This window comes from Felis catus, chromosome B4 (assembly GCF_018350175.1).
Source record: "Felis catus isolate Fca126 chromosome B4, F.catus_Fca126_mat1.0, whole genome shotgun sequence".
Lineage (NCBI taxonomy): Eukaryota > Metazoa > Chordata > Mammalia > Carnivora > Felidae > Felis > Felis catus.
In genome coordinates this window covers 111,160,851-111,178,168 of record NC_058374.1, presented here as the reverse complement: position 1 = coordinate 111,178,168, position 17,318 = coordinate 111,160,851, and the positions used below count along the sequence as shown (strand labels likewise).

Here is a 17,318-nt window from a genome sequence, read left to right as displayed (position 1 = left end):
TTACCACAAACTCGATGGCTTAAAATGACAGACGTTTACCCTCTTAGAGTTCTGGAGCTCGAAAGTCCAAAGGAGGTTTTATGAGATTGAACGCGAGGTTCTCTCTGTGGAGGCTCTGGGGGGAGTCCTTTTCTTTATCCGTTCCATCTTGCGCCTTGCTGCATTCCTTGACTCATGGCTCTTTGCTCTATCTTCAGGGCCAGAATCTTCTAGTCTCTCTCTACTTCTTCACCATCATCTTCTCTGTGGTTACATCTTCTTCTGCCCACTTCCTATAAGGACGTTTGTGATTGCCTTTCAGACCCACCTGGATAATCAAAGGTATTCGTCTCATCTCAAGATCCTTAACTCAGGGATCTCTAAAAAGACACTTTCTCTACACAAGATACTAGTCACAGGTTTCAGGACTAGAAATGAGATCTCTTTGGGGACCATTAGGAGCCTACCCTATGCCTCCACCATTTTAATTCTATATGTTTGTGTCATTTGTTTTTGCCTGTGAAGGTTTGTACTTGGAAAAAAACTGGTTTATTGCCTGATTCACGTATGGTCACTATCCGCCAAATGATTCAGAACACATCTGCTCAAAAATTTCTGTCTTTGTGGTTCCCACAAACCCCTTACTTACATAGGATCTGTTAAAGTGTTCTAGGCAGGCACAAGGAATAGTTAGAATTTATGTCTTATCTCAGATATAAATTCTACAGATGATTCATGGGGTTTCTTACTGTAAAATCACCCTTCTTGGAAGCTTCCCCTTCTAGGAACCTAATATGCTTTCAAATTTTCTATTTAAAAAAATGCCCTCCTGAGCCACTTCTGTTGTGTTCCTATAGCGAATCCTAGTCAGCAGTGACAGGAAGTTCACTTCCGTGCGAGGGCTGGCTGGTCCTGGGACACCTGTTGTGCCGTTAGCGAACACGAGATGTCTAACAGGTGCTGCCTGGCCCCCTGGGTGTCAGGTGGAACCTCAGCTGCTTCTTAGACCCAGGATCTTCATGGCTTTATCCAGAGGCCTGGAGTTCCCTCTCATCCTGCTTTTCATCTTCCACATGATTTGCATTGTGTGTGGTTTAAATCTGGGTCCCCAGGAGAACATTTTTATTCTGTAGCCATTCATTAGTTCATTCAACACATGTTCGCCAAGTGCCTACTTTGTACGTGCCAATTTGCTGGATGCTGCAAATGTAAGAATGAGTGGAGCATAGAGCCTGCCCCCAGGATATCAAGTTGTTTAGTTCAAATACGACAATTTTGCCTATTTTTTTTTCAACAGCAACTGACAGAAACCAAATGCACACTGACTAAACATTAAAGAATACATTTTGATTTAGATACTGGAAAAGTCCAGGGATGGTACTCTGTGTCAGTCAGAGTCTAAACAAAGAAGAATTCAGTTAGCAGTGGGCACATGCATGCACATATACACAGACACACAGTAGGGGATTTATTAGCAGAATCCAACCAATGCCAATGTAGAGGCTGGTTAAGCCGTTTCTGTAAGGCCGTGGTCTTCTTTTCCAGTGCTGGAGCTTAAAGACCTCAGGGCTAGCTGTCAGGAAGGGAAGCAAAGCGTAAAGTGGGTTACAGGAGTAAAGTGAGTGCCTGTGACCACGAGCCGGAACCTACGAGAATGGCCTGGAACCCGTGTCAGTCTCTCACTACCCCCAGACCATGCCGGACTTCTGCAAGGGTCCAGCAGAAAGAAACCTGGCGCCCTTTGTTACAAAGCTAAATCTGCACGTGGTCCCGCAGTCGGTGCAGCTGTAGGAGAATGCGGGGGGGGGGGGGAAAGTGGACCAGGTGTAAATCTGGCTGCCGCCCCACAAAATACAAAGGCAAGTTCATAGATACTGTGCTGCAACAGCATTTCATGCCCCTGCCTGACCCTTTCAGGCATAAAAACGATATGACTGACTTCGCATCTACCTTCCAAAGCCCATGCAGAATGTCTTTGTGTTACACTCTAACCGAAAACATACAACGAAGGAGATGCTGGGAGATGTAGTTCATCATAGCCAAGGTGACGCATTTCCAAACAACTCCCATCCTGGCATGAGGAATGGCTGGCTGGAGGGGTCCAAACAGTGTCCTCAGAAATCTCTCAGCTCTGTTTCTCTCTTCTGACTTTTCTTTCTCTTTCACGTTAGCTTTATAAGCCCAGTGGAAAGAGAGCTTGTCTTTCTCAACCGGTCACTTGGCTTGTTTTATCAAGTCTTGGCTGTCACTTGTTGTCTGATTAACCCCAGGGAACGTAGCACTCTCACTGGGCAGCCCTGGGTCACTTGCCTTCTCCTGAAGTCAGAGTGTGGGGTCAGACTCATTCTACCTCCAGGCACTAGGGATACAGGAGGGGTGGTTCTCCAAGAGAAAAGCAATGTATTGGTACTAAAAACAGCACACTAAGCCCCAAACCAAAGTTCCCTAACAGAGATAGAAACTTAGGGAAAGGTGTTGCCACGGGACATGATTGCATCAGATATGTAAGCAGCTGGCTACATGAGAGTAAATCCTAGGCTGCAATCTGAAAGCACATGGTGTCTCTATTGTCTCTCTTGTTATCCAGCTGTGTGGTCTCGGGCAAGTTGCTCAACCTCCCTGGAGATAAATTATCTCATTTGACAAGGAGAAAATTTAGCCTAGATTCATTAGTTCATCCATAAAGCAATGATCAAATATTTAATCGTATGTCACACGCTGTGATAAACAGGAAGCCCTTAAGGAAGTTTTTATCTCATGAGAGAGACAGACATGTGTTGTAAAGTTACAACACATATAATGGATGCAGAACAGGGAGAAAAAAGTACCTGTCTGGGGCAGAGGGGGCTGGAGGCTTCTTAGGGAAGAACATCTAAAGAAAGCCTTTTAAAGGACAAGTAAGGTTCTATTGGGGGATAGGTTGAGGGAGCTCCTTCAGTTAGTGGTAGATATAAAGGTGCAGAGCTGTGGGGAAGCATGCCACATTAGAGGCAAACTTCAAGCCTTCGGAATGGTCAAGTGCAGGGCCCTTGTGGTCAACTAGCAAAAGATAAGTTCTCTGCTGAGGATGCAAACAAGAAGAATATTCTATGACATGCTAAGGAGCATGGCCTTCATCTTACAGGAGGTGAGGCTCAATGGCACTGTTTTGAGCACGGAGTCTCATGAGTGATATTTAAGAAATTAGGTATCATCGAGAAAGAAAGAAGTGAGAGCAGAACAGGAGATGGGTTAGGAAATAATTTCTAGTATTCAGGTGACAGAGGCTGCAAGCCTGGACATGGGAAGAGGTATTCTGTTTGGAGTTAGGGGGTATTTAGGAGGTGACCTGTGAGGATTTACAGATATTCAATTGTGAAGAGAGAGGGGAAGAGAAAATGCCAATTTCCAGGTTCACAACCAAGATGAAACGGTGGGGCTACAACCATTAAGAATTGGAAAAACTGGAGGAGGAAGTTGGAAAGAGGTGGTGGGTGTTGAGTTCAGTTTGGAGTGTGCTGAATTAAAATAGCTTTCAGGATGCCCACGTGGAGAAATCCATGAGGACCAGAGCTTTTAACTTTAAGAAGCCTTGATTTGATGTCATTTCAGTCATGTAGCTTTTGAGCTTTTCTTATCTACTCATAAGTATGTAAGGATATATATCAGGAAGATATAAGACCTTGAGAAATGTTCGGTAGATATAATCAGTGTGTCTTAATGTACTATTTCCACTGTTTAGGGGGAATGTACAAGCTGTATTTTATGATTCATACACTAAAAGAACTAAAATAACCCATGTATTCCTAGTTTCCCTTTAATTTCATCACAGAGGAAAATCGTAGAATAAGAAAGAAGAAATCTTTCTTTTTGATGATTCTTCATAAAATGCTTTCTGCACTCCTCATCTGAATTGACAGTCCGTGTGACAAATTATTTTTGGTAAAGGAATAGATTTTTTGTCTTCAAAGTTATGGTAAGTAATGTATTATTACCATTCTTCACTATAAGAATGCAAAAGATACCCCACATAATGAGATCTTTACACTGCAATAAGAAGACAATCTACAGTCCTATTTCTAACTAAGTAGTCATTTTCTTAAAAAAATCTTTTATTTATACAATGTTGCATGTAGCTAGAGACAGTACGTTTGTGCTGAGCCACAGGAGTTCTTTCTAGAGTTGTGTCAAACACTACTGCATTTTAAAATGATTGTAAAAGTAAATTTGCCCAACATTTTGGGGGCCCTCTGTTCAATTTCAAGCAACTTGATGAAACACATACAAATGGAACAGATTTGAACATGATTGCACTTTGCCAGGGGTGGGGGAGCAGGGGAAGTTCACTGAGGTTAGGGTTCATCTTTTCTTCTAATAGAGGGAAGTTCAGAAGACTAAATCCAATCTTCACATTCCTGTAAGTTTTCTTTTTTGGGCTCAGGAAGGCAAAGGAATCACTACAAATGTACTCATCCATGGTAGTGTAGGGAACATCACGTTTCCCCCTTAACTCTTTCTTAAATTGGAATTATTGGTTTAACTGGAGCCAAGGTTCAGTGACTTTTGACATACTGAAAATTTGGATTCTGTTTGTTTATTATGAGCACCCAAAGTAGTTCATGAAATTGGCATTAAACACAGACATGATGTGTTTAAAATCACGCCTGACCCACTATTCTTCCTACTGCAATGTGTAGCATAATGCAAGTGCTAATTACAGAGCTACTTAAGGTGGTTGTTTTTGTTTTTTTGCTAAATTAGCCAGCATTTGATTCCTGATGAGGATTTTAATATTGTTAAATTCCCATTACGTTTAATCTGACTCAGAAATTGTCTGTATGAGACTATCAGCTCATTAACCCATCATCTCACTAATTTAATCATTTACTGCCTTTCAAAAGCTATTTGTCTCTTGCAGGAAAGAGATTCTGGGAGGTGGTGGCAGGGCTTGTCATTATTCTTGTTTGGTAATTTCTACCAGATCTTTGTGAGAACACCAAGGTTAAAATGTACTCAATATTGAACTCATTGCTCAGTTGTGTCTTTTCTCAGTACCCATTACAGTGAGATACTTAATTTCTTTTATCTGGACCCTATGTTCCTATTAGTATAGCCTAAGGCTATGTCTGATTCCCTCTGCACAACTTCAGGAGGGTTGGGAGATTATAGTTGGGGTTTAACCTAGGTGGTGGAGTTTTGGTAGATTCAAGACTGACCCAAGCTGTGGGAACCATAGGAATTAAAAGGATCATAAAAAATCACAGGTTGTGTGTGTGTGCATGTGTATATATGTGCATACGTACGTTTTATGTGCTTTAGAAGTTAAGTGAGGTATGTAAGCCAGAGTAGCCAAACAATCTCCAGAAGAGGAAAACTTCAGAAGCACACATGCCAACCTAGAATACAGGCCAAGGGATTGAAGTCCATGACAGATTGTGTCAGTAAAGATGGAGTGGGATAGGGGAAGAGAGGATTCTTTCACATTAATATGTTGTATGCAACATGATGATTAATGATGATTATGATGATTGGACCATGATCCCTGCCAGAGTTCTGGAATAGAAGCCAGTACCTTGGGGAAGGTGCTGACAAGGTTAGTTTGACTGTCAATTTCCCAGACAGGTGGTGCTGGGACTCAGTGCAGGTTGAACACCAGTAAGAAAATGGGAACGCCAATCCCAAAGTCAAAGCTCAAGTCAAGAACAGTCAGCGCCAAAGGCTGGGAGTTTGGGGAGGGCATAGCTTAGTGCAGACACACCACCAAGGCCCTCCAGATAACTGGCTTCATGGCCCCACAACTAATGCCAGTCCTCTCCAGAAAATCCCAATGTGCTTATTTCCCAGTGAAGCCTAGCTCAGTGGAAAAGGTGGACTGATAAGAACTAGCCAGAGGACCTCAGTACCTGCAGTTTGGTAAATGGAGAAGGCAAGATCCATGAATAGAGCCCGTGGGTCTATGCCCAGAGATGTCTCATAGCTCCCTGGAACCACAACACTTTCACCCTCCTCAACTTCTCTTGTTTGGGTATCTCCTGCCACCACTTTATTGAAATTGCTTCTTTGAATATCGCTAGCAGATTCCTGATAGGTAGATCCAGAAGTTTTTTCTCAGTTCCCACTTTTCTTCCTGCTTTTAACAATTAACTCTGTCAGTCAATCCCTCCTTCCAATGCTTTCTTGTCCTATACAGCTCTGGTTAATGACTCTCTCTCCTAGGAGAGCTCTTCTTCCTTGTTCTTGTGCAAATAAACTTGGTAGTTCCTATGACTCTGTTCTTGATCACCCGCTCTTCTCCCTTTTTACTGCCTCCTCCATGATTTCAACTATTTTCAGGGCTTCAAATATTTGTTCTATATGCATAATTCTCAAATCTGTATCATCAGGCCTGACTTTTTTGTTTCAGCCCCATATAGGAACTTTCTGTTTGGGAGCAAAATAATGACTATAAAACATGTTGAAATTAGTATGTTCACATTTGAACAAGAGGACCTGATTTCTGGGGAAAACTATGCTCTAGGCTAAAATAGGCACAATGGTGACATTTACAAAGAGATCAGTTCAACACAACTGGTTAAGAGATACTAGAAGATAAGGGCACTTGGGTGGCTCAGTCGGTTAAGAGTCTGACTCTGGATTTTGGCTCAGGTCATGGTCTCAGGCTCGGGTATTGTTCTCACGGTTTGTGAGTTCCAGACCCACGTTAACTGTTCAGTGAGTTTGAGTCCCATGTTGGGCTCTGTGCTGACAGCACGGAGCCTACTTGGGATTCGCTCTCTTCTTCTCTCTCTCTGCCCCACTGCTGCTGCTTCTCTCTCTCTCTCTCTCTCTCTCTCTCTCTCTCTCTCTCTCTCTCAAAATAAATAAATAAGCTTTAAAAAAAGATATACTAGAAGATAAATATCTGGGCTTTTCCATTTTAAAATAAATGTAATCTCAGAAGCATGATATGTGTCACCTCACAGCAAATTCCCCACTAATTCAGTTTAGTGTTACTTTTATCAGTATGCAAGAGTTTCCCTTTAGGCTCCCCCTTACCCCACCTATTTGGTTTCCTCTGTTAAGGGGCAGGGTATCAAGTATTTAGGACAGTTACATGACAGGTCTACAGGAAATGAGTATGAGTCACGCTCTAAGACAGGGAGGGCATCTTCTGTGCTCTGTGTACCGTGCTGAATCAAGCTCTTTTCCCTCCAAGTCATCCTCCTTGTCTAGAAAATAGCATGGAAGTTCCTCAAAAACTTAAAAATAGAATTTCCACGTGATCCAGTAATTCCACAACTGGGCATTTACCCAATGAAAATGAAAACACTAATTTGCAAAGATCTGTGAACCCCTATGTTTACTAGAGCATTACTTACAAGAGCCAAGATATGGAAGCATCCCAGTGTCCAGCCATAGGTTAGATGAATGGATAAAGAAGATGTGGTGTCTGTATACAACAGAGTATTACTTGGCCATAAAAGAGTGACATCTTTCCATTTGCAATAGCATGGATGGATGTAGAGGGCATAATGCCCAGTGAAATAAGTCAGAGAAGTAAATACCATATGACTTCACTCATATGCAAAATTTAAGAGACAAAAGAAAGAACGAAAGAAAGAAAGAAAGAAAGAAAGAAAGAAGACAAACAAAAAACAGAATCTTCAATATAGAGAACAAACTGGTAGTTGCCAGAAGGGAGATTGATAGGGTGATAGGTGAAATAGGTGAAGGGGATGAAGAGTACGCTTACCATAATGAGCACTGAGTAACGTACAGAATTGTTGAATCGCTATATTGTACACCTGAAACTAACATAACACTGTGCATTAATTATACTGGAATTTAAAATATACATAAAAATAATAAAATAACAAAATAAAATAAAAATAAAATCAAGTTGCTTCTCCGCTTTCTCTCTTCTCCCTAATGTCATCCTGCAAGGTAAAATTCCAGCCCTGAAACAATGTGTCTTAGAAGGAAAACTGCATCTGGTGCTGAGGTTGGCAATTTCTTCAAATCTTTATTTCTGTTTCAGTGTTGACTAGGCGTATTAGTGTAAGAGAAAAAAACACAGAAAAACAAGGCTAATATTTCAAGGTATAAACCTTCCACATATGTTTTACTTTTACACACACTTGGGAGAAAACTATCAGAGTTATCACCAAGGAGGAACAGCCCAGGGGAACCAAATAAGACTGCCTGGACCACTGGACCACCTTAACATGTTACAAGGACTTGCAAGTATCCGGAGATGGAGATACAGACCTAGTTTGAGCATGGAAGTAGGCGATGTGGTAAAATTGCCCAGGGGGTGGTAGTGGGCAGGAATCTGAAAGGATTCAAAATAACAAATACAGACTGGAAGGAAGAGTTCTGGATTTTAATTAAACATATAACAAAACTAGCATTAATTGAGCACAGAATGTCAAGCACTGTTCTAAGTACATTGTAGGTATTAAGTTATCTAATCCTCATGGCAATCCTCTACTGGATAAAATATATCCATTTTACAAAGGAGATATTGAGGCACAGAGTAAGTGGCAGAGCTGGGTCTCTGAAACTGAGGCTCCAGATCTCATACTCTTTTTTTTTTTTTTTTAATTTTAAGTGTATTTATTTTGAGAGAGAGAGAGAGAGAGGGAGGGAGGCAGGGAGAGAAAGTGCACATGAGCTGGGGAGGAACAGAGGGAGAGAGAGAAAGAGGGAGAGAAACCAATGCAGGCTCCATGCTGTCAGCAACACAGGCTCAAAGTCACACACCATTGCAGTGGGGCCTGAACTCACAAAGTGTGAGACCATGACCTGAGCCTAAATCAAGTGTCCGATGCTTAACTGACTGAGCCACCCAGGTGCCCAGGATCTCATGATCATAAGCATCACACTATGATGCTTGTAAATCAAAGTATGAATGTTGGATAACTTTTGGCGTTCTTCGCCCACTGATTCTGGTGAGCGCGCCATCATTAATAAATTATGTGACTTTATTTTCTCATCGTATGATCTATTTTGCATGGTTGGCATCAGGGTCTGGAGGACCTTCTGGACAGGGAGAAGTCAGAAACTCAGGCTCATCTATCTGATGCCATAAGCAAGCTGACTCAGAATCGGAGCCATGTGAACAGTCTCTTGCTTAGATTTCCCTCCGTGTCCTTCACATCATCTTGGAGAATTGGACCCACCTACGGGAGGGAGAAGACTGGGGTCACCACTGCTCTCTTGAAATTTCATATAAGTAACCAGTAAACTGAACACATATGACTCATGAGAAACTCAAAATGCAACATTCTTTTTATCTTCCACCATTCTTTTATCCTTTATTTGGTGGAGGCGATCTTTCTTTGTTGATGGATGAAAACTCCAGAAGGACACATGGTCTGTTCATTTTTACTTAATGAACTAATTGACTATGGTCCATTTAAGTTGCAAACAGTATAATTTAACTATTTAGAATGTCAAACCCCATATTAGGTAAGACTGCAGTGTATCCCTATGATCTGGAAGAGAACATCTGACACTATCATAAGAGAAGCATTCCTAGCAGCCAAAGACGGGGAAATGGGTATCCCTGTGGGGATGAAGGATCTCACTTTTGGCATGGGTCCTGGGGATGTAGCCCTTGGGTGCACACAGCCAGTGAAATTTTTCTTTGATTTCTTAATTTTCATTAAAAATTTACATCAGTCTTTTATTTACTTCCAGAACATATCCATGTTAAAGAATGTTAAAATGTTTAACATTATTTACTGGGGAAATTGCTATACTTCTCTGTTTCCTACCTACCTCTTCAGTCTCTAAATAGAGTTTAAAGAAACACCTGATGTTGATCCCCTTCAACTTGCTGCCTGCTTCCAGCTTGACAATCCCAGGCTCAGCCTCTAGCATCCAGATTCAAACTCAGGCCGTTAAAAAGCGCCCAAGAATCAAGCACATGTGCCAAACTTTAACATTTGCTTAAAGTCTGTGGTGGACACCTGGATGTCTGCTATGTAACGTTCTACACTTCTTTTTATAAGTTTGAAATCTTTCATATTTATGAAACGCAAACAAAATGAAAATTAAAGCAAAATCTAGTCTCATTGTTACCTAGGAACCCAGACTTTTCTCCTTACACTTCTCCTACCATTTCCTGAACAGGATGTACAGATCTCTAATTTCACATCTTAACATATTCCATTCCCCAGCATGAAAATTTATTTTCATTATCTTCTGTGAGTCCCACCCCTTTTTGATGAGTTTAAATTTCCTCTCCCACAGAAATTCATGCCAAGTATCCTTGTTCTTCATTTAATTACTGCCTCCTCTAAACAGCTGAAATACCTGTGACCTGGCCGATTCTTGCATCCCAATCAGCCTATCATGGTTATTTATCTTTTTCCTGATGTCCCTTTTTCTCCTCAGTTAATAAGTGCCAGCAAAGCACTTAAAAATTATTTGTTGAAAAAATAACCGAAAGACATTGAAAAGCATTTACAGACTATGTATATGCGTATTCATACTTGCCATGTGTTTGCCAACATATATGTGAAGAATTATAATTGCATGGAAAAACGCTTATGATGTAATGCAGAAAGAAAAGGTCAGGATGCAAAACCTTTCATACCATCTGAGCTCATTAAAATTCTGTACAAGTGCGCCTTCATAACTGCATGATAGCTCATCATTTGGATGTGAACTGATAACCTTTTAAGAAAGAATGGAGCCGTTCTTAATAAATTCAGAAAATTCTCTCTAATACAGAATGATGGAAGCTTGTCTATTTATTCATTCTCCTCCTTATCATAATGTCATTTCTTTTTCTAGCACTTTCCAACATCCAGAGAATGTGTTAAGGAACCTACTGCCTCTATTTACAGAGGCTTTCGGACTGGATCTAATAGTCAATATTCAGAGTATTGCATCAATATTCTGAAAGAAAAATTGGGAAATGTAGACATTCACAAACTTCTTTCATACAGTTAGAGCTTCAAAAATTAAAACACTTTGCTCATTTGTTCTCCAGTGCCTGATAACAATAGTGAGACACCTATCTCTTGGCAATGGCATTAGAGTTATGATTAATATTATCTTAGTCCTGAGACTCTGTGATTTCCTAAAGCCAGTGCATAGATCAAAGTGGCTGAATAAAGATACCTGGAGAAGCTTTTAAGAAAAACAAGCAAACAAATAAAAAGAAAACTGATTCCGGGGCCCTAATTCTAGAGTGTGGCCCAGAAAACGGTGTTTTATAAATTTCCAAAGAGGTTCTGATAAATAACCAGGTTTGGGAACCACTGCCCCAGGGAGCTGTAGTGTAATCCAATTATTTTCTGGCAGCCTGAAGGAAAGAAGTGAAGGTAGATTGTGATTTATTGTGAGAAACATGGATTCCCCAGAGTCTCTCCCTGGAAGACATTTTAAAAATCTATTTCAAGATAGTTATTTCCCGGGGGTGTTTTGATTGTCATTCTAAAGCCGTGGCAGAGATTTGATGAACTTTGCAGGTCACTTCCAACTGTCCAATTTTATAAAAATGTGCTTAGTTTTGTAAATGTTGCAATGATCTTTAGAAAAGATTTTCCCTCTAGAAAAGAGCGCATTTACTTCACACCCATTAAGCTAAGTGATCGTGACATGTTCACACCCCTGAGCACATTTAGTTCTTGATAGAAAATGAGACATTTACTGTGGGCACATAAAGACATTGGAGATTTTATTGCGGCTTTCATTTCTCAAAAAAAAAAAAAAATCTATGTTAAACATAAAACTAATATTTATTTCCTTCATTTTGTAGATAATTTTCTTTGTAAAGAATATAGAACAATTTTCTCAATTTCACACAAAAAATGACTCATTTTCAACAGATGCCTCATTCTAAATTTTTTTTAACGGTTATTTATTTTTGAGATAGACAGAGACAGAGCATGAATTGGGAATGGTCAGAGATAGGAGACACAGAATCTGAAACAGGCTCCAGGCTCTGAGCTGTCAGCACAGAGTCCCACGCGGGGTTCGAACTCACAGGGCGTGAGATCATGACCTGAGCTGAAGTCGGAGGCTCAACCGACTAAGCCACCCAGGTGCCCCAACAGATGCCTCATTCTTTTTTTATTTTTTTTTAAATTTTTTTTCAACGTTTATTTATTTTTGGGACAGAGAGAGACAGAGCATGAACGGGGGAGGGGCAGAGAGAGAGGGAGACACAGAATCGGAAACAGGCTCCAGGCTCTGAGCCATCAGCCCAGAGCCTGACGCGGGGCTTGAACTCCCGGACCGCGAGATCGTGACCTGGCTGAAGTCGGACGCGTAACCGACTGCGCCACCCAGGCGCCCCCAGATGCCTCATTCTAATCCAATCTTATGGTACTCTCTTTAGTGATTTTTTACAAAAAAAAAAAAAAAAAAAAAACCCACATTTTAAACCAAGATTTAATGTATTTTATAACGCACAAAGCACTCTGTCCCAAATTTTTAGCTTTCATAAGATCCTACCTAGAGGAATTATTACAGTAGTGGAAAATTGATATTTTTATCTGGACACCATCCTTGTGTGCTATGGAAATCTGCTATTATCCAATGCAAGTGGTCCTGGTGAGTTGGCCAATGACTATATCTGCTCCTTTAGGCTCAAGGATGAACATGTGATCCCAGGTGGGCCAATTATGATAGTCTGTCCTTCCAGGAGCAGTGATTGACTTAGAAGTGAGCATTTGGCCTAAGAAAGACCAATCTGGGGGCAAATGGGTGGCACAGTCGGCTGAGCATGGGACTTTGGTTCAGGTTATTCATCTCAGGGTTTGTGAGTTCAAGCTTCACATGGGGCTTGCTGCTGTTAGCCTGTCAGCATAGAGCCTGCTTTGGATCCTCTGTGATGCCCCCACCCCCCTCTACCCCTTTCCTCCTCATGCTCTCTCTCTCAAAATATAAATAAAACATTAAGAAGAAGAAGAAGAAGAAGAAGAAGAAGAAGAAGAAGAAGAAAAAGAAAGAAAGAAAAAGAAAGAAAGAAAAAGAAAGAAAGAAAGAAAGAAAGAAAGAAAGAAAGAAAGAAAGAAAGAAAGAAAGAAAGACCAATCTGGTGCTGAGTGGTATAATTGCTGCCTTCCCTTTCCTAAACTGGAAAAATGTGATTCTGGGTCAATTAGAAGTAGTTTTTCCTACCAAATGATGAGGATTTGTTTGCATAAGAAAGTGAATCTTTGGAGAGAGAGAGAAAAGAGGGGTGGGGAAAGAGACTTAAGACATTCTGGATCTAATTGTGTTGACTCTTGAACTTCTAGAATGTGAAGTACCTGAATTTGTTCTTTGAGCTATCTTGAATTGAGTTTGAAAGCAAAATGAATTGCAGACAAAAAAGCCTGACTAATACAATTATTTTCTGTGTTTTCCAGATGAGTAAAGTGAAGCCCAGAAAAGTTATGTAACTTGACCTAGTTGCTAAGTAAATCAGACCTGAACTCAGGCACTAACACTCTAAATTCTGTGTTCTTTCTACAAAACTGCCATTCTTAGCATCTACTGAAGAGATCTTACACCCAGGGAAAAAGTGATGTAAGAACAGATCAAATATGACTGGCTGAGAAGGATATTACACTGAAATACTAGTATAACTAGCTAAATTGCTTTTGGCCCAAATTTACAGAGGTCTTTGCGTAAATTGGGAGTCTAAGGTGTCAAATATAAAAAGTGAATCTACTAAGTACCAAAAATAAAATTAGAATTTAAACCTTATATTACCCAAAGATAAGCACATTTTGTTCGAGTTTGCAAGTATTTTCAGTGAATTTTGTTAATCATGGGGAGAAGCAAGTTCAGACATAAATTCCATCACGATGTACAAATCTACCATAATGTTCTGAAGACAAGCAGAGATCGTCTGTTTCAAGTTAAAATTTTAGAACTGGCAGGACCTTATAACTTAACCTCACAATGGCAGGCTAGATTGAACGACCAGAACCTGTGATTGTTTTCCAATCAAAGTAAAATTAATTTACCATCTAGTGACACATTAAAAATGGTCTCTTCAGAGTCCCATTGTACTTGGAAGGGTTCTTTGATTTTCCTCTCCTGTTCCTATTCTACTCCTGTCCTTCTTTGACAAAATGCTATTCTACGAAGAAGAATCTGAAGAGCATGAGGTCTAAAATTTGTATATTTAAGAAAGTACTAAAGAAAAGAACATGGAATACACATGAAAAGCAAACTGCTAACATGCCTGAATACATACTATTCATCTTTGGATTTAATTTTTCTCTTTTAGAAGTTGTGTTTAAAAAAAAAGTTTTTTTTTAAAGATGTAACAAATGATGCATAAAAATCATAGTAACATCTATATAATCTAGTAGCACAGTACTAAAATGAGTACCTAGGAATCCACCATTGATCTCAAGAACTAGGACTTGATTAATCCTTGTAGCACACCAAATGTAGCAGAGACATTCTCTGTGCCTCCTGCTCAGAGGCTACTACTTTCCTGAAATCATTATTTAATTTATAGTTGTTGTTGTTTTTTTTAAGTTGAGGTTTCCATAGCAACGTATTGTTTGGTATTTCTTGAGTCTGAGCATTTTGAGCTGTAGGTAAGCACCTGTGACTTGTTTATTTCACATTACATTTCTACAATGTAATTCATATAATGTAATTCATATACTTCCAAGTAGCTACAGTTCATTCCCTTTTAGTCCAAATAATATCCATGGTGTAACTTTAGTAATTCAGTTAGCACTTTCTTATCCCTGGAAATTTGAGGGGGTTTTTCCCCATTTTTTTTGCATATGTGAATAATATTGTCTCAAATATTCTTACTCATGTCTCTTGTTGTACATGTACAAGCAGTTTTCAAGGACGGATATCTAAAAGAGGAATTGTTTGGTTTGGGGGTATAGAATATTTAACTTAATATGAAGGTGTCAAACCTGTTTCCAAAGTGATAAATCAGTTTACATTTTTACCAGCAGTATATGAATATCCATTGGTTCAAATCCTTACAAATATTGATCAACGTCAGACCTGTATTTGTGTACACTTAGTGGTTATAAAATTGTATCTTATTGTGGTCTTAATTTTCATTTCTGTGATTACTAATAAAGTTGAATGTCTTTTCTTGTGTATGTTCAGCATCTGTAATTCCTACCCATAAAAAACTCTTTATTGAGGCCCCTGGGTGGCCCCTGGGTGGTTAAGCATCTGACTCTTGATTTTGGCTTAGGTCATGATCTCACAGTTCTGAATTCGAGCCCTATATCAAGTTCTACACTGACAGTGCAGAGCCTGCTTGGGATTCTCTCTATCTCTCTGCCCTTCTCTCACTTGCTCTCTCTCAAAATAAATAAATAAACTTTTTTTTTTAAAAAAAAAGCTCTTTGGGGCGCCTGGGTGGCGCAGTCGGTTAAGCGTCCGACTTCAGCCAGGTCACGATCTCACGGTCCGTGAGTTCGAGCCCCGCGTCGGGCTCTGGGCTGATGGCTCAGAGCCTGGAGCCTGTTTCCGATTCTGTGTCTCCCTCTCTCTCTGCCCCTCCCCCGTTCATGCTCTGTCTCTCTCCCAAAAATAAATAAACGTTGAAAAAAAAAATTAAAAAAAGCTCTTTATGACTTTTCCCCATTTTTTTTTCTCTTGAGTTGTTTGTCTTTTTTCTTGTTTCTTACAGATGTTTTTAAATACATCCTGGTTCCTATTCCCTTATTGATTCTGTGTGTCAAAAGTATGTTCTTCAAGTTTATGACATTATTTTCCTGAGGTTTTAATATATTTTAAATTTTAATATGGTCAAATTTAGCAACGTTTTCTTTTATTATTCATGCTTTTATGGGGGTATCTTTTCAAAGAAAATATCAAGAATATAATATTTCATATTATCTTTCAAAATTTTATTTCTTATATTTCAATCTGGACTCGTTTATTTCTTTTTATTTTTTTCCCTTACTGAGAAGTTGGGTTGGGGGGGCTCTGGGGCACAAACTGTTTGACCAACCTGCAGAAATAATTATTTATTGTCTGACTAGACCATATAGCCAGTAGTCTGTGAAAAGTCCCAGGGATGAACCTCAACACTGAAAGCTCTCATAAGAATGGGCTATTTCTGGTGTGGAATGCTAATACATCCTTGACATTTACATCAAAACCTAGCACATAGTAGACACATGTATTAGTGTGTGTGTTTATGTATGATTGTGTGTGTGTGTGTGTGTGTGTGTGTGTGTGTGTCTGCATGACAGAGAAAGAGAGAGAGAGAGGACTTAAAACAATTTAGAAAACATAGTTTAAAAAACTTTCCTTAGACATGATCATTGTTAATAATTAGGTGTTACCTTTCTAGACCTTTTCAATATTTCTATGTATTTACGTATTTAAATATGTGTACATAAGTATTATGCACATACACAAAGAGAGGTTTTTTTTAAATGTAAATGGTATCTTACTTTTGTTATAGCTCTCTTACTCTTTTTCTTCCACTTAATGTGTGTGGGAGATCATTCCATGTCCTTATTTAGAAATCTATAGCATTCTATTTAACAGCTGCATAGCATTCTATAGTATGAATGCCTTATGATGTAAAAATCATTCCCCATTAGTGGCAATTTTTGTTCTTATAAGCCATGCTGCCCTGTACAACCCTCGACCATGAATCTTGGTGCAAGTCTATGTCTTTCTATAGGACAGAGTCCTAGAAAAGGGGTATGATGGGTTGAAAGTATATGTGTATTTGAAGTTTTTGATGAATATTCCCAAATTATTATAAATACAAAAACTTTGTCTTATGAGTTAAGGCTAGTAAGAAATTTTGACATTGGTATGTCTGTTTATTTTTGAGAGGGTGTTTGACATGATTCCAAATTGTGAAGCCAACTGAATTTTCTCCTTTCTAATCAGCTGTTTGAACATCTCACTGATACTGTTTACATATGCTGGCCTGAAACACTGGCAAAGAGAAACACATCTGGGTTTGTTTTTCCATTTATTTTTCCCCCTATGGAGAATTCTAAGCAGGAGGGAGGTCCCAGGGCATTACATATCTAAGCTCTGAGTGTACTTCCTCTGTGGATTCAACTGGTTCACAGACTTGCTGTGTCCATATCTGATATATTCCTAGCTTCATACAGTAGTATATGAAAAAGATTTGTGTGTGTGTGTGTGTCACTAGAAATTAATACATATTTATTATAGAAAATATTAAAAATGTGTAAAAAGTATTAAGAACACTGAAATCAGCTATAGTTTTACGACCCAAAGATAACCAACATTAATATATTGCTGTATATCTTACCAGATATACAGTTTTTAAACAAAATTGGGACTACACTATAATACTGTTTTGCAATCTGTTTTATCTCCCCACCTAATAATATATTATGAACTTTCTGCTGTATCAATATAATGTCACTTCAATGTTTGACTTATAG

The 17,318-nt window shown here is 39.3% G+C and overlaps 1 long non-coding RNA gene across 1 annotated transcript in view; it reads right to left on the bottom strand.

The window, feature by feature from the left end:
- Positions 1-15,096, bottom strand: part of LOC111561486 — a 30,115-nt gene extending 15,019 nt beyond the window's left edge. Inside the window, exon 1 of the long non-coding RNA XR_006600931.1 lies at positions 14,282-15,096. This is a non-coding gene — a long non-coding RNA (uncharacterized LOC111561486). The remainder of the gene's footprint in view (positions 1-14,281) is intronic.
- Between the last annotated feature and the right edge of the window lie 2,222 nt (positions 15,097-17,318).